General features: G+C 33.2%; 1 protein-coding gene across 1 annotated transcript in view; it reads right to left on the reverse strand.

Annotated features, from left to right (window-relative positions):
• LOC129233108 (doublecortin domain-containing protein 2-like) overlaps positions 1 to 19,346 on the reverse strand; it is a 66,059-nt gene that overhangs the window by 11,820 nt on the left and 34,893 nt on the right. The window lies entirely within an intron of this gene.

A 19,346-nucleotide genomic window follows, 5' to 3' on the forward strand; every position in this document is an offset into this window, starting at 1 on the left:
CAGTCAAACCTCGTTAACAGGAACTCGAAGGAAGTGTCAAAATATTTCGTGTTAACCGAATTTCGCGTTAACCGATTTCGACGTTTATCGGATTTTGTTTAAATAAATTGTTTTATGTTTGAGTCTCGGAAAATATTAGGAACCAAAGTACTTTTGTACAAAAATGTACACCCAAGCACTTAAATTAAGAAAAACGAGCAATTCGAAACAGGCAATGACTATTCGGTTCATTTCTCTACGACAGTGCATTTTTAAACATCTGATTTTTCCTTGATCGCAAGACTGCATTTTCGCTGTAGTGTTAACGGGTAAAAAAACTTAATCGCATTTAGACCTTAAACCTCTACATGAGCAGAACAGGTAACCAGAGTTTGACTTTCTTTTTCACCATGAAATTTTGTGTCTAGGTTTGTTAGCCACTTGGTGAAGATTTCACTTTTCATCCAATCTTTTTTACTGTCATAGTCTACAGCTAAAATTTGTACTTTCTTGAAGCAATGTAATTTTCCAAATTTTCCTACAAAAGGAGAGGAATTTTCCCGCTGCCATCCATGTCACTTGCGTTAAGTGCAGATCTTCCGACTATCAAAAGTAATTTCATGTAAAAGTATGGTAATTTATTTAAACAAAATCCGATAAACGTCGAAATCGGTTAACGCGAAATTCGGTTAACATGAAATATTTTGACACCCCCTTCGAGTTCCTGTTAACGAGGTTTGACTGTAATTTGCATTTGGTGGTAAGGTTAACTAAAAGCCCTATGTTGATTGGGTACCAAGTGAAGTGCTTGTGTTCTTGTTTGAAAGTGAAGGAACTGCTATTGATAACATTATTTTCTTTTTTCTTTTCCCTTTTTTCTACAAGACAAGAAATTCTTCTTCGTTTTATTTTGTCTAAATCCTCTTTGTGTTAAGCGATTGATTTAACACTATATTGTAGTACTATCTGACCGGGAATGGAATATATTTCGTGCTGAGCGAAATTTCGCGTTATGCGAGTTCGTGTTAACGGGGTTTGACTGTATTTTATTTTAGAATACAAAAAACATTAAACTGGTTGACATTCTTCACAAATGGATACAGCGAAGGAAAAGAAGGGATAAAAGGGATTTATGGATAACAGTGGCGGCGGTTTGGGGGCAAAGGGGGAGGCAACCGCCCCTCCCCACTTTTATGGTTTATTTATTTATTTTATTTTACAATTTAGCAACCAAGACGAAAAATTACAAAAAAAAAAAGCAGAAATGTCAAAATCTTCAGAACATAAATATTTTGTTAACTTTGTATATCGGTCATTCTCCAGAAAATGTAACTTTTGATACAGTGTTGCCAGATGGTCAAAGCCAGATTTCCCCAATTCCCTTCCAACTTTTCCCCAAAATGCAATGTTTTCTATCAAATTTCCCCAAATTCAAAAATTATTTTTCCACTAATATTTTCATAAAATGAATCGACTTTCTCTGATATTTTTGTCTCTTGAAAAAAATTTTTTCCCCCAAATAACCAAATTCTTTTATAAAATTCCCCAACTTTTTTTGTCTTCCTATTTTCCTTTTTTTTTTTTTTTTGTCTTCTTTATCTTTTTTATCTTTACCAATAATAAAGCTGAAAGTCTCTCTGTCTGGATCTCTCTCTCTGTCAGGATCTCTGTGACGCGCATAGCGCCTAGACCATTCGGCCAATTTTCATGAAATTTGGCAATAAATTAGTTTGTAGCATGGGAGTGTGCAACTTTAAGCGATTTTTCGAAAATTCGATTTTATTCTTTTTCTATTCTAATTTTAAGAACATTTTCCCGAACAAAAATATCATAAGATGGACGACTAAATTACCAAGTTATCATAATGTGGAACCGTAACGTGAGCAAGCAAATTGGCGAGAAATTCATCATGCATTATTTGTAAATATACAGGGGAACCAAAAGACCTTTTAATTTTCTGCTACGGGCAAAGCCGTGCGGGTGCCACTAGTCATAAATACAAATGCCTAACCGAAAGATAAGAAATAACCAAATATTTTTTTTTTCTACTCGCATTTACTACTCTGCTTCCATATGTACATTTAAACCATGATTTTTGTATATATTTATCCAAGAACATCCTTCATCACACTTATTTTTGCCTGTTTCACGTATCAACTAGTTACTCATGCAGAACTATTAATGCGAATTCCATAAAGTTGAGCAAAGCTAAACCAACACTGTTTGATACAAACAATGTAACTACCAGATGTCAAGACACGAATTTAAATACAAAAAAAAAAAAAAAAAATTCCCCAGGTTTTCCCCAAGATAAAAATTTTTCCCCAAAGAATTCCCCTCAAAACCCATTTCCCCAAAATTTCCCCAGATAGCACAAGATTTCCCCAAAAGGGGAAATTTCCCCCAATCTCACAACACTGCCTTTGAATTCAAACATTTTTTTAATTTCGAAACCTTTTGTTTTCTTTTTTTTTACATTCTTACATGAAAGTTTCACCTACTAGAAGTAACCATAAACAAAAGCCCAGCGAAGTTCTAATTATTTTACTCATAAATAAAAAAAAATATAAAAAAAATGCTTAGTTCACAGAAAAAATAAACTTTTAATGTTTAAAAATCGAGGTAATTTAATATCAAAGTAGTAATTTTTTTAATTTCACAAACAATGAGCTATTTTAATAATAATTGGGAATCTAATATTAAGCTCTCTTAATTAAAGTACAGTTTAACTCGTAGTTATCCTTTTAGTTCAAATGTATGTTAAAAAATAGTATGTAGTAAATTTGAAAGTAAACTGACAATTTATAATTTTGTTAGAATGCCTAAGATTGATGTATTTCCCCTACATCATTTATTTTCACCTCAGAAATAATGACATTGATAAGGTCTGTCATGAAGGTGAGGAATTTTCCATTAATATAGGCCAAATGGAAACATTTTTCAGGGAAATATTTTTTTCTTCATTGCTACAATCTGCACATGTTAAGAGGAGTCAGTACCCTAAATACTTTCAAAAATTCGATTTTTTGATTTTTATATATTTTGAAACTCCATTTCAATACCTTTTTAATGATACAAACATCTTGAACGTGCTCATATTAGAAGTAAGTTAAAATAAGCTTTAAAAAATGTAAAACCTGTTTTGATGAGGTATGATTTTCCCCTTTATATTGCAATATCTTGAAATGGTATTTTTTAAACTAAATGTTCCTTTTTCTCAGAAACTAAATTGTGTTAGGCTTTGAAATTTTTACCACCTATTCCATACATCTAACTGCATATACTGAAGTAAACTTTTTCTCATATTCGAAAAAATTATTTTTTTTATAGAGCTGATTTTGTGTTGCAAAATGGTATTTTTTGAAACAAATACAGTGACTTACACATTAGAATTTTTTACAAAAAAACTAAGCTTTCTTTCTGTAAAATTTTGCTTCAGTATAGAGAACAGAGTCTACTTGAGGTACAGAAAAAAATTCATACTTGTATCTTTAATAGATTTTCAGAAAAAGGTACATGAACCTGTGCAAATTAACATTGACAGTATACAGGGTACTGACTATCCTTAAGCCTATGAAAACATGTTCGCTTCTTTTTTATATTAATTTACATCCCTGAAATTCAAGTTCACGGAAGTAAGAGTACACAAGAACCACGCTTAGTTTTTCTAACAAAATCTTCTTGTTTTTCGACAAAAATATCACAACTTCTTTATGACTGAAAATAAACAACCCTTCTATCATGCAGAATGAAATTTGATGTCATAACTGCCATGTGTTAATGAGGAAGGGCATTTTGTGTTTAGGTAATGGGAGGTGAGAATTTATCGTGTGACATAATTCCTTTTATCCGAATAAAATAAACTAAAACACTACAGTAGGCGCCGCTTAATGTGATCACGGTTAATGTTATCATTCACTTAATGTTATCAGAATCACGAAGTCCCGGAACACTTGTATGTTGTCACACGTTAAAAAAGTCGGATATTGTAATCAGTGTCTTTGTTTATTGTTATCACTTTTTCATAAACTTTCAATTTTTTCCCCATTTTTGTTCCTCAATTAACAGAAATACATAGGCAAACCCTGACGAGACTCACTTTCTGTGTAGCATTTTGTGGTTTTCAATAGCAGTTCAAAATTTTTTTAGGAGTGAAGCTACAGAAAGTTCGCCCCCAGTGACCACAGACTCCCCCTAAGAAAAATTTCTTTTGCACCTAAAAAAATTCAGTTGCTGGACACGTTGCAGGCATTGATGTAGGACCTCCATTGTTGACATTACTTTGTAAACTATTAAAGAATTGTGTCGAGATTGAAAACAAAGCGAAGTTAAATTAAAATTTAAACAACAAGCAAAACCATGCTCTAAAAGATAGAAAAGCTGAATGTGCTTTGAAACTGGTTTATGAAGGTCAGAGAAAACGGTCATATTTTACTTCACCTATTATTATGTAATTAAAAATTGCATAATTTAGATTTAACTTTTTATAATTCAGATGTTTCCATTTTGTTAATTTAATAATTTATAATTCAAAACTGCGTTCAGTTGAGTCTTTCTGATTTTAATTTGAGGTTGCCAAAATAAATGCACACTAATCGCGGAAAAAATCATTATTTTGTGTCTCCTGGATTCTTTTCGGTTATTGTTATCAAATTGTATTTGTCCCAAAGTGATCACATTAAGCGGCGGATACTGTATATTAAAAAATTAAATATACTTAAACAATTAGTATTTGAGGCACTTGTGAAAGGAATAATAAATAAGTATATACTTTTAATTAAACAAGTTATTAAGTAACATGAACCGTCACACCAGGTGTGTGACATGCCACAGAGGTGAGAATTCACATGTTGAGAACCAAAATATACTAAAATAAAAATTATTATTAAAAAATTGTTGGCAGGTTTAAATAGATATATTTTTGATGAAATTAAAAAGTATTGTCAAATCAACTGTTCCTTAAAGTTTTTACTGTAAAAGGCATGTGACAGAAAAGTTACACTTTTTGAAGAATGACCCATATATGTTTACAAAAAGAGTTTTTAGCAAAAGCAGTAACTTTTAGTTTATGTGTTCAGTATTTAGATATTAGTAAGTCAATTGTTTTACTTAATCCCCTATAGGTCATAGGTAAAGCCATAAATTGTTTAATGAAATTATTACTAAGTGTTTGTGAGATCTCAAAATACTTTGGGATAAATAATGTAAGTCAAATTCATGTGTAAGTGTTTCTTTGAAAGTTAGTGTGTAAATAATTCATCAAAATCTTAAAAAAAAACAAAATCTTAAGTTGTTAGATTTACATCAATTACCACTCATCTGCTCTCAAAACCAGCCCTAGCAAAATTTTGTACTTTTTTCTCTCTTTTTTTAAAAATTATTTTTTTGTAGGTGCTAAAAGTCCTATGGCTTTAAGTTGTCTTTTTTTTTTTTGCAACTCCCCCCCCCTCCCTTTTCAGTCTCAATCCCCACCTCTGACGGATAAATATGAATGAGGTGTTAAAACTTTCACAAGTGTTACAGATAATTGATTATTACAGTCGAACCTGTCTATCTCGAATTTCATGGGAAGGAAAAAAATTCGAGATAAAGAGGTTTCGAGATACGGAGGTTTTGAAAAACTTATTGAAATTTGGAATCTGATGATGAAAATTTGAATTTTATACCAAAGACTGTACATGCAAAAGATTAAAATTCTTCCGTATTAGTTTTGTTAGGTACTATTTTATACTAAGCACTTTATTGCAAGCAAAAGTCTTTTATTGTTTTTCGGTGCCTGACTTTTTTAGATTCAACTATCCTCTTGAGGTTGGCAATGGCTGAAAACCCATCTTGGCCTATACATACTTAACTTTGGCGGCAATTTCATTTTTCTTCATTAATGGATTCTCGTCCAAAAATTCTAGAATTTTCACTTTTTCATCATTTGAAAAAATCTTTAGCTTTCTTTTCACGCCTATCATTTCTCTTTATTACGCAATCACAACTTCAAGCAAGAGATCACTCATGGAACAGTACCTAAACCAGGTTGTGAAACGGGTTTTAATTTGAACGACCTTTATTAACCACGAACTTGAAAAAGTCACCCCACATGTCAAATCTGTCATGCCCAGCCCTCTCCTCATTGTCCTATTCTCTGCCCTCTGCTCTGCTTCCGAGAAAGCGCTCGAAATGACTGTCCTTTCGTTAGTCTTCCTGGAAAAAATAATACCTGGGCGCATTTCTCCCTTTTTACTTCCTTTTACAAAAAAGGAAGTATTGTATTCGCGAAAAAATTTTCACTCACAAATCGCCCTTAATTTCCATTTTGCTCACCCCCAAATGAATGTTGAGTTTTTTTTTCGATTCGACCACATGCGGAAAAGTGCCTAAGAATGTATAGACACGCGAAATATCCATTTTGACCATCACCGAGGTAATTACAACGACTTTTCTCGTCACGTCTGTATGTATGTGCGTATGTATCTCGCATAACTCAAAAATGGTATGTCCTAGAAAGTTGAAATTTGGTACATAGACTCGTAGTGGGGTCTAGTTGTACACCTCCCCTTTTGGTTGCTTTCGGATGTTCCTAAGGGGGTCTTTTGCACCTTTTTGGGGGGAAATCATTGTTAATTTCGATGTAAACTCAAGTGGCGTTATAATTTGTCAGACACTTGGCGATATATCGCCAGTCTTTTGGTCGCCAAGTTTTGTCGCCAACTTGGCGACAAATTTGGCGGAGTTTTTTTTTTTTTTTGGTTTCAATTTGGCCATTGTTGGTGATATTTAGAGAATAAATATTGAATCACATTAAAATAGCGAATAATGGGGAAATGACATTAAATTGGAGTAAAAGGAAGTCATGTGATGCACACATCAGCTCGTTTACACTGACCTCTCTGCCCTTGAGGACAATGCTACTGTTTCTGTGTTTAAGGAAAGTTGTTTGTTGTTTTGAAGATTGCTGGGCTTCGAATTCAAAAATGTCAGCATTGCTGGAATTCGAGATATAGAGGTATTCAGGATTTTTTTTCGAGATAAACATGGAAAATACATTGAATTTTGGCTGAAAATGCAGGGGAATTTAAAATTTTCGAGATAGACAGGTTTTCGAGATAAGCAGGTTCGACTGTATACTTTTTTCCATACTTGCTATCATTTTGACAACCACAAATACATCAAATGGAACATATTACAGTTCAATGTAAAAGTGATTTACCAATTTTTTTTAAAGCTTTGGACTAATAGATTTTTATTCATTGCATGTTAAAAAAAGATGCTCTGTCCACAACATCCCTTTTTGGCAGCACTTACATCTATGAGGAGCTATTCTCCAAAATGAAAAATGTAAAGTCAAAACTAAGGAATTGTGCTCCTAACACTTATTTGGAGTGGTCCTACATCCTACTAAGCCATTGCCGTTCTCGCTCTGTATTCTGCCTATCATTTTGAAATTAAGATCATTTATTACTAAAGAAGTTCTTCTGCCCTTATATAGAAGTTTGGTAAGACCTCATTTGGAGTATGCTGTTCAGTTTTGGTCTTAAGAAAGACATTAATGTATTGGAAAGGGTTCAAAGGCGGGCTACAAGGCTAATAAGTGGACTTTCCCACTTAGATTATGATTCCAGGCTCAGAAGGTTAAAAATGTACAGTCTTGAGCAAAGAAGAGACCGAGGGGACATGATTCAGTTGTTTAAATTTATTAAAACGAAAGATGTTACTGAGCTGAAGTTTAGCACTGAAAACAGGACAATGTTTTAAGCTATTTAAATCTCAGGCTAACATGGATATTAGGAAAAATTATTATTTTAGCAGGGTAGTGGAACCTTGGAACAGCTTACCGGAAGAGGTGGTAATGAGCAAGGGAGTAGATAGTTTTAAGAGGGCCATTGATCTTCACTGGGGATTGTAAATTGACTAGGACCAGTCTAGCTGGGCCCAGAGCCTGTTGCTGGTCGTCACTTTTGTATTTGTATTTGTATATTATTCCATGCTGTCTCTGTCTTTTTTTCTAAATTTCATCACTTTCTGACCACTCCTTCTTGGTGTCGCATTTTCAATGTCGAGCAGTAGCCAGAAACAAATTAGGCATCCCTTAATTTTTAAAATGATATAACTATTACAGATAATAAATGGCTGATTAAAGATATAAAAAAAACATAGCACATTTGTTTTGGGAATGTCTTTGTGAATATGTAAAAATAACTGCAATAGAAACATATAAGTTCTTCCATGGAATTTATTATTATTGTATTCAAAAGCATTTATTATATGAATATGGTAGAAAATATTCATAACACTTCAGAATCTATGAATAAAATAAATTATTTTGCCAAGTAATCACCTCAATCTTGTAAAATAAATTACATGCATAAAAAAGAAGAAAACATTCTAATATCTAATTATTAAAATATAGGGTGTTCGAGAAATAACACCCCTACTTTGAAATGACATAAAAGCAAAATTCTGTGAGATAGAAAGGTGAAACAAGTGGTATGTTGCCCCAGCTGATCTAGAATTTTTTATACACCGGTTTTTAAAAATGGTTCGAAAATTGGACATGGAAAAATGCTGCAGTCAAATGTTTTTTAATTGACTTATGAAAGTGCACTTAGTGAACAGAGGTTCAATCCCATTGCAATGGGTTCGATATGTCCACCTTTCACAGCAGTAATATGACCTTTCAATTGCATAACGTTACAGTCTTTTCTCGTGTTTTAAGAACTTCAATATGAGTTATATAGCTGATTTAAGTCAAAATTTTATGTAGCTTATAGAAATATAAAAGTGATCACCAGCAACAGGCTCTGCACTCAGCTAGGATGGCCCTAGTCAGTTTATCAATCTGCAATGAAGATCAATGGCCCTCTCAAAACTATTTACCCCATTGAAAAGCGATAGCTTTATGCAAGGTTAATTAGATAAAAATGAAACAACATTTAAAAGCACAAAAAGGATAAAAAGTTTTTAAAAATGCAGACATGTTTCAGAGGCAATAGCCTCCTTCCTCAGTGCGAAATGAACAAATAGATGAATCAAGGTCAAGAGAGAGTTTAAATGAGTAACCGGAAAAACATTGACCAATCAGCTATCAGCGAGTGCAGAGACATAATATGACGTATTCTAACATGTAAGATTGAATAAGATTGGAGAAAAATGCGGAAGAGCAAAAGACTCATTGCAAAGATTATTTAAGTTTTTATGAATGTAAAAGGATTCCAGAAAATCTAATTCACCTACTGTTGTAGGTCTGCAAATGATCTTGGCCTCTGAAAAGACAAAATTGTGTCCTGTGTCCCAACAATGTTTAGCAATTGAAGATTTGTTCAGTTCCTGTTTTTTAACGTGGTTTTCATGTTCTTTCAAACGAAATTTAAGTGAACGCCTTGTCTGTCCCACGTAACCGATATTACATTGACAAGGAATGTGATATATGCCCCACTGATCAAGTGGTTGGATTGGGTCCTTCAGTTTGGAAAGAGAAAGTTTATTTATGGGTCTGTAAATTACGCGAAAGTTAAATTTACTGAGTATTCTAGAAATACGAAAAGAGATGTGTAGATAAAAAGGTAAAACCACAAAATTTGTAGAAGAAAAACTACGTATGTTGGAGGTTTTATTCCGAGTTGAAAGTTTGCAAAAAGCCCTGTCGATGACCTGAAGAGGATAACCCCTGTCCAGAGCCACGGCTTTCAAAAAATTGAGTTCATTATTGAGAAGGGTCTGATCAAAACATATGGAGATGGCTCGGTTGACAAAAGTATAAAAAGCAGACATTTTTTGCTTCTTCGGGTGGCATGAACGAGACCCCATTCACCCCATATTTACCCCATTGCCAGAAACAGCTGCTTGTGGTAAACTATTCCAAATTTCCATTTTTTACAACACCTTCTATTATTATCAGTTGCATTCAACCTTAAACAATACATATTTAGTCCCATCAAGCACTTTAATTTGATAAAGAGGTATTCAAGAAAGGCAGTTAGGAGATGGTGGTTGACCATGCCTTATTTTAGAAATACAGTCGAGCCTCCATATATCGAACTTCCACATATCGAAATTTTCTATATATATCGAAATCCCAGCAAATTTCAATGTTCATTACATAGAAAAATTGTTTCTATATATCGAAAAAATCTCTATATATCGAAAAAAATTTCGAGACATTTGTAGATTTTTTTTTTTTTCACTTTAGACTGTTTGTCTCATGAAAAATGAAGGTTAGGGGAGAAAATTATGGTTACTAAAGGTTGCTAAGAAATTCATAAGAAATTTGGGTTTGAGGGGTGTGTAGATAGGTTGTTGTTCCATTCTGGAGTCCTTAAATTCCCTCAAGTTTATTTCAAATCTTAGTTGTAACCAGTAACACTGTAAAATCAGTTTCAAGTTATCCTTTTTGTCTGTTGATTATCATTCCTAGTCTTTTTAGCTTCAGTAAAAATCATTCAAGTTAAGTAGATTGACTTTTTACTTTTCTCTCGATTATGTTGTCAAAACAAAAATCCCCTCATGTTGCGAATCAAGTTGAACTGCCGAAGAATGAAGATGTATGAAGGCACAAAAATGTAATATCTGTTAATTTTTCAGTTATTAACTTTCGTTTAATCCGATGCTCGTATAAATTAGAAATTAGGTTTCATTTTAATGTTTTAGGAGATTTTTATGATGAAATAAGATTGTTTCTATATATCGAAATTTCTATATAGCGAATTTTCCCCCCGCAATTTGCTACTTCGATATATAGAGGTCCGACTGTATTCATTTTCATGGAGGTGTGATACACAGAGGAAAATTGAAGAATGGATTGGTCAAAGTATGGTTGCAGTTTAGAAAGTAAAGCTTGTCATCATTACTTTTTTGCCAACTAAATGCAGTTATTGTTGCAACTTAAACATGTCAAAATATAAATAATCACACAAATAATCATTTGTACATTTTTTTCTTAATTCAATTAATTCTAAAACTCTGAAGTATTAATCATCAAAATTGGGTACATTTTCTTCATAATAATAATAAACATCAACAAGCTTCAAACAGCAAATGATAAATTGAAAATCAAATTCTCTCATTCAAGATAAATTTATTTATTGCAATCTCACTTTGAATAAATTCCAATGAGATAAATGTTAAGGATCCGGTGCAACTTCAACTTTCTTGAAATGAAGACACAGTTCTTGAGAACACACAGGAAATTTATTTACACTATGTACAGGAAAGATCGTCAACAACTGCTAAATTGATCATCAGCATTTAAGCAAATATCACTCAACACCGTAAACTCAACGGTTACACACGTATTTACTTCCAAATAGGAAAACAACACAGCGAAATGCCTCACAATAAACAGAGCGAATACACTCTCAGTGCAAATTCTCAATCGAAACTAAACTCTTTATCATGCATAACGCTTTTTATACACACCAAAAGAGAACTCTCAAATATTCCACAAGATTCCAAATGCTTCTCGAAAATCGTAGACCGTTATCTTATTTCTTCTTTTTATTCATTCACGAATCTTATCAATGAAAAATAGGGGGCTCGTATACTTCAGCCGAATGTATAGGGGCTGTATATTCATTACGGGAAACTATTTACAGTTTACGTTGCTACAATAATTACTATTTACAGAATTTGTAACAATATTGCCGTCTTTGACTGCTTCGTCATGACTGACAGTGAGCTTCTCCAAAAGTGGAGAAGAGGTGAAGGGGCTGTATATTCATTACGGGAAACTATTTACAGTTTACGTTGCTACAATAATTACTATTTACAGAATTTGTAACAATATTGCCGTCTTTGACTGCTTCGTCATGACTGACAGTGAGCTTCTCCAAAAATGAAGAAGAGGAGAAAAGGGGGGGGGGCAGTTGACCCCTGGAGGTGTACAAGAGAGGGTACATGTCTTTCAGTCTTGTGAGAGACAGGAGGTTGTTTTTTTCTTCTCGCAGAGAGAGAGAAGGGCTCAGCCAGCTTTTATAAATCATCTACAGTACTGGCCAGAGGATGACTCACTTGTTTTTTCCCATTCATAGTAACGTATTGGCGCCAGATATTTGTTTTGTGAAAATGATGGTGTTCTTGCTTGGCTTAGTTTATTAGATGTGTTCGCTGTGTATTGACGCATAATTTTTTTCAGAAGTCAGGGGCAAATCCAGCATTTTTTCCTCACTACCTATTTTTGTGAAGGTATTGTATCTATATTCTATTTTTGTAAGTTTTTTATACATATATATATATATATATATATATATATATATATATATATATATATATATATATAAAATTAAGCAATCAGAATTTCAAATATTAAACAAATTATTAATAATAAGTGATGATAAAAAGGATTGTTATTTATAATTACACTTATTATTTGTAATTATAACTATAATTTCACTTATTATTTATAATTTGTTTAATATTTGAAATTCTGATTGCTTAATTTTATATTTACTTGGCTTTTTAGTTTTGCTGTGTTGCGCATCTATGGGCTCTTGGTGTGGTCTTTTCAATATTTTTCACTTTTATTATTATATATATATATATATATCAGCATTGATTTTGTGATCTCTTAAAGGCACATTCTAATTTTTGTCTCAGAAAATTAGAGCAATTTAAACGTTAGTTTGAAAAGTGCAAATGTCATTAACTAATATTTCGAAAGTTTTTTTTTTGGGGGAGGGGGAAATAAAAGGTAGGGAACATATTGTATCTCAGCTCAATAAGCTTTGTACTGTGTACAATTCAGGAAATCACCATTGCCTAAAACTGATGCTAAAAGATTGCTTAAAAGAAATTTGGCGAAAAACAGTGGAACTTCAGTTTAATACTATTAAAAAGCGATTGTTCATATAAATCATCTCAGCATTTTATTTTATGAGTAAACTATGTTTTAAACAGAAAAACATGTTTTCTATTTTAAAACACAGGTTTTTGTGAAACTTTCCTTTTTTTTTTTTTTTAATATTGTTTCTAGAATGCATCGATTTTCTAAGTTAGTTTTGTGAAGCTGTTGATTTTATAACTTGATTTTTGTGAAAGTACTGATTTTAAAATAAGATTTTTGTGAAAGTACCGAACAGCGGTAGTAAAATCAACCTGTATTGGGCCCTGGAAGTGTAAAGTAATATCAAAATGCCCAGTAGAAGAATTTTACGCAAAATGCATGTACAAGGATTCTGAGCAAAGAAGGTAATAGTGTTGGGAAAGTGCTGCCCGATTACAATTGACACAAAAGACAGTTTCCGAGTCTATAAGTAATTTCAAAACGGAAATTATGGATATTCAAAGCCAAAATGTCTTCACAAGAGCACAGGATGATTCCATAATTTCGGCCCCAAAGAAGTCACATAGAAAATCAGCGAAAGCAATCCAAGCCGGTTTAGCAAAAGGTAATAATGTCCCTAGCCAAAAGACAATTTGCAGGAAGCTATTCAATGCCAATTTAAAGTCCTACAAGCCTACCAAAAAGCCTAAATTTTCTGAAAAACATTGCTGACTGACTGAAATTTTGTAAAAATTAGCAGGGGTGGACTGCGGAGCAATGGAAACATGCGATGTTTTCTGACGAGACTCAAGTATCACAGTTTTATGCATTTTGTAGAAACATACGACGACCTCCCAATAAAAGAGACTGTCAACTCTACAGTATTCCCACCATAAAAAATGCTGAAAAACTCATGATCAGAGGAGCCATTTGTGCCAAGGAAAGATGTGAATTGTGGTTCATGCCTGAAGACACATCAATTACAGTCGAACCTCCATATATCGAACTTCCACATATCGAAATTTTCTATGTATCGAAATCCCAGCAAATTTCTATGTTCATTACATAGAAAAATTGTTTCTATATATCGAAAAAATCTCTATAGATCGAAATTTTTTTCGAGACATTTGTAGATTTTTTTTCCACTTCTGACTGTTTGTCTCATGAAAAATGAAAATTAGGGGAAAAAATTATGTTCACTAAAGGTTGCTACGAAACTCATAAGGAATCTGGGGTTAAGGGCTGTGTAGATAGGTCGTTGCTCCATTCTGGAGTTCTTAAATTCTCTCAAATTTTATTTGAAATCTAAGTTGTAACCAGTAACACTGTAAAATCAGTTTCAAGCTATCCCTTTTGTCTTTTGATTATCATTCCCAGTCTTTTTAGCTTCAGTAAAAATCATTCAAGTTAAGTAGATTGGTTTTTTACTTTTTTCTTGATTACACTGTCAAAACGAAACCCCCTAATGTTGCGAATCAAATTAATCGCAGAAGAATGAAGATGTATGACGGCGCAAAAATGTAATTTCTGTAAATTTATATTTTTCAACTTTTATTTAATCCGTTGCTTGTATAAATTAGAAATTGGGTTTTATACACGAAAATTAGCTTTAATTTTAGTGTTTTAGGAGATTTGTACCATAAAATAAGGTTGTTTCTATGTATCGAAATTTCTATACATCAAATTTTTTTCCAGAAATTTGCTACTTCGATATATGGAGGTCTGACTGTAATTAATGGAACTGTTTATCTCGATCTGCTAAAAGAGAAGTTACCAACGTTTATGAATATCAACCAGTGCACAACTTCCAACATGATGGAGCATCTTGCCACCAGACTAAATCTGTTACGACATGTATTGCAAAAAAAGGGGTTTCAGATCCTTGGGCTGAGGCCAAGAAATTTCCCAGATCTAAACCCAATCGAGAACTGCTGGGTAATTTCAAAGCGCAAAGTTGCTGAGCCTAACCCCACCTCACTTTTGGGCTTAAGAGAAACTATAAAACAAGTGCCGATTACAGAAATTACACCACACTATTGCGAAAAATTATGCATTTCCATGCCTGATCGTATCCAAGCTGTATTGGAAAAGAAAAGGTTTCCACACCAAATATTGAACCTTTTCTCAACTATTTATGTATAATGTGCTTATACAGTAAAACCTGTAAAGTTGACCACCTTTGTAAGTTGACCACCTGTCTAAGTTGACCGCTTTTGTCAGGAACGGAATTAGTCCCGTCTTATATAATGAAGGAAAACCTCTGTAATTTGACCACCTCTCTATCTTGACCACTAATATTAACCAGACATTTTAGAAAACCTATGAATATTTATGTTTCCATCGAAAAATATTGGGCTCATGTTGTCCCAGAAAATGCCCCAAAATTCAATAAGGAGGTATTTTGTTGAAAAGTAGATTACCATGGTTAAACATGTACAAGAAAAAATCAAAGGAAGAATTTGAGTCACTTTTGACTTGTTATGCATTTTTAGGAATTGTTAAAATCAAGTAAGCAGAGATGCCACTCTCTTATTCAAGCTTTCAGTAGAAGTTCAAAAAATTTTCAGTAGTTTTCAGTGCTTATCAGTAGTTTACAATTCCCGACAAACGCTATGACAAAAGTCGAAAGTCAAATACATAGCGACGACGAAAATTAAAAGGTTATATATATTACACCAAGTAAACTTGTTCATCAAGATTATAAGAGGAAATTATGGAATTAAATATACACTGGATAATAATTTGAATTTCTTCACTGCTTAATGCAAGTATGATTTCCTTTTTGTATCAAGAGCATTCATGAATCTAATATTAAATATTATGAATCCACTTAAATAATGTTGTGTGCTATGGCAGAAAAGCTTAAAGCAATTTTCAAAATATTTATTCATATGTACAGAAATAATAACATAAGTTAATATAAAATTTTTAAATGACATACCTTTTTCACATGAGGATGACTGTTCTTAATACAGCTTATTTTTTCAAGATATTTTAAAACACATTTAAAGCAAAGTCTTTAAAGGAAAAAAAAAAGATGAAACAATTGAACTTTTTAATCCGAGTCCATGAATTCTAGAAATCTGTTGCAAGCCAAACAGAAGATAGTTAAACCATGCTGTGGTGACTTTAATTCCTCCTTCGAAAGTTTTTTTTTTTCCCAACAAAAATCCTTCTTAAAAATTTTAACAACTTGAAGAAAAAAAAAACAAAGTTTTCATTCAAACTAAAAAAAAAAAAAAAAGAGTCCTTATCTAGTTTAGACTGGAACTCACGGTCCATGTTTAATTTGAATTAGCTGCAAGTGGAAGAAGCTACAGTTGCGCCTTGCTTTGCTGACATCAATTCTTCCTTTGAGAATTTTTTCTCAAAACATGCCTCTTGAGAAGAAAACATCTTTAACTTCTGCACCAAAAGAGCTTCCAATACTTCAGTGCTCAAATTTGGGCGAAACTCTGTATGATTTTTTCGAACCAAACTAAAAAGTCGTTCACTAGAAGCATTTGAATGTGGTACAGATAAAATTGCATACATAATTGAAGACAAAAATTTATACTTCACAGCTCCATTGCAATCTTTTAGCTGTGAAATTTCATTCCAAATTTCATCTATTCTTTTAGTAAGGTGAATAGATTCAAATTTATCTGCTTGATAATGAACAAATTCATTTTCCAAATCATCGAGTGCTGTAGATGGAATCAGAAATGGGAAACGATTTACCATCCAAATCACAGAACAAAATGAAATTTTGTCTCTGATTGTTACATCAACTATCTCGGCATGTTTTAAAAATTCAAGTTCTCCTAACAACTTTTCAGAAATATAGGAAAGAGCTGTCGTGTAAAAATCTCTAACTTGAGTGTAAAATACTTCAGCATCTTGCTTGGATAAATTACTTTCTGCGAGAAACATCTTTGTCTTAACTCCTATGACAATGTTTTCATCTTCCTTTTGTAGGGATTTTTTCATGTAATTTTTGTTTGAAAAATCAAATTCTGTGCTATTATCTGAAACAACTGATGGCTTGACAAATCTTACCAATAGGTCAAAAAATAATTGTTGCAAATTTCTTCTTAATTTGTGTATGAGAGGTTCCTCTTGCTGGAGAAGAAGGTTAACTTTAATAAATAATGGAAGGGTGCTCTGGAGAAATAGGAGAACTAGTTTAAACATGGGATTGTTGAAGGCCTGTTGCACTTGTTGGAATCTTTTATTGTTTGAACTGTTATTTGTTTCATCGGAAAAAAAACCTTTCAGGGGCTCCCACTGCTCCAAAATTCGATCCACACAATTTAACAGCGAAAGCCATCTTGTTGACGTGTACTTTAGTATTTTATGTGGTTTCTCTAGGCCACACAGTTCTTGTTGCATTCTGAAATTGTGTTTTCTTTTGGAGCTTTTATCCAAAAAGAAATATATATCTGTTAGAAACAGTTGTATATCCACCTCAAACATTGAAGATGCTTTTTTTGCAGCAATATGTAAAAGGTGGCATGGGCAGCCTCTTATTACAATAGAGGAATTTTCTGATGAAAAAAAAGATGCGACACCTTTCTTTTTCCCTATCATAGTATATGCATTGTCAGCACTAAAGCTGATGCAATTGTCCAAAGTTAGGTCCTTTTGCTTTAAATTATCATTTATAATATCAAAAATTCCTTTACCTGTGTTATCAGTACAGTCTAGAAGGGATAACAGTTCCGTAGTCACTTTTCCAGACCGCTCATTAAAAAATGTCACAAGAAGAGGATATAGCTTCTTATCTCCACAGTCATTACTGCCATCGGTGCTTATGGAAAATGGTTGTGTTTTGCAAACGGAAACGGTTTGCGCAACAGAATGCTGAGCCATGTTTTTTATAATCTTCGAACATTTAGTCCGAGCGCAAGTGAATTGCTGTGCTATTTTTGAGTCTGGGAACATTTCCTTAAACAGCTGTTTAGAATGGTCTGCAGTAGCAATGGGCAAATTATGCTCAATCAAAAAGCGAGTGAAAAGACACTCTGCTTTGATGACTTCCAAGTTTTCATCTTTTTTTCTGAAGAAAGTAGAGACTTCTTTGGTGTTCTGCACCGCCTTGGAGTTTTCAATATGCGACTTCGCTGAAACGTGCCGCCGACAATCGTCGCGGCCGCCGTGCGCCAAACTGAAGTTTTTTGTACAAATCGTACAAAACGCCATATTTTCCGATATTTTGGATTTTTCCAAGCAAGGAAACTCTTTACTATAAACGTCTCTGAATTTCTGACAACTTTTTTTTTTAGCCCGACTCTCGGGAAGAGGGGACGTTGATCGTTTGTTTCCATCCATTAAAGAAAATAAACAAATGAGAAATAAGAAACACCAGAGACTAAAGACACAACAAACACGTGCGAAGCAAGGAGCAAGCGAACGAAAAATGCAATGCCTGCAGAAATTCTTATCTCTCCTTCTCTCACAAAGCAGGGTTGCTGCAAATATCACCAAACGTGGTGGGGAGAATTTCCGGTTAGAACCGGATTCTTTTGCTTTCTACCGTCGCCATTTCTCCATCTCCCATTGTCTGCGACTGCAGACTTCCATAATCGTCAGTACTCGCTCGCTTCGGCGATCGCCAAATTTTTTTTTTTCATCGCATTTAGCGTTTATTGATGTCACAAAAATTTTCCGTAGAAAAAAGGGCCTTTTCCGTAATTCGTAGTTAACTAACTTTTTAAAATTTTTTCCGTAGTAACTACGGATAATCCGTAGCGATCGGCATGTCTGAGTAAGTAGTGTTTCATAAGCAATGAAACTTTTTTTTTTTGATCGATTCACAGAAATTTTAAACTTGTATGATACTTTATGCGTCATTCTAGTAAATAATCTCTAAAAATATTTAAACAACATTTTTTCTTATTGTTTTAAAGTAATGTTAAACAATGACAGTGAGTTTAAAGTATTCCAATTAGTTTAAAAATGAATGCATGGGACGAGAAATGACAAACAAAAAAAAAAAGTTTTCATTACTACCCTCTATAAGTTGACCACCTGTCTAAGTTGACCATCAAAGTACTGCACCGCAAGTGGTCAACTTACACAGGTTTCACTGTATAACTAAAGTTAATCATTCCCATAAAATAAACATTTAGTAAAATGCTATTATTCTTGTGCATTCATAAACATCACAGTTTTTTGTGGTGAGTCATCCATTCTAGCCAGTACTGTACATACCGTCATCATCATCAACCGTAAATACAAACTGTAAATAAACTATGCTGAATGACTTCATTCTGAATTGTTCCTACACACGACTTTACTAATATATTAACGGCCCCCGCTCACACAGCTCGCTCTGACATGCTTTAAGAATGTTTTTTTTTTGTTAAAAAATGATTGGAAATAAAGCAGCATTTTTTTCCTCCAGATCATAACAAATATTTTTATTATCTTAGATGATAGGAGTAGAATTATTTCCTCTTTTATAAAACTTGGTGTAAAAAAAAAATTCATATGGACAAAAAGGGGCTGTACTCGTAAATATGGCCCACATCATTTATTCCTTCTCTACCCATTTTAAGGAGTGGACTGAAATGATTCACATGTTTCCGCGGTCAAACTATATATCATGTTTAAACAATTAATTTTTCATTATGCAGAA

This window comes from Uloborus diversus, unplaced genomic scaffold (assembly GCF_026930045.1).
Source record: "Uloborus diversus isolate 005 unplaced genomic scaffold, Udiv.v.3.1 scaffold_17, whole genome shotgun sequence".
In the NCBI taxonomy this organism is placed as follows: Eukaryota; Metazoa; Arthropoda; class Arachnida; order Araneae; family Uloboridae; genus Uloborus; species Uloborus diversus.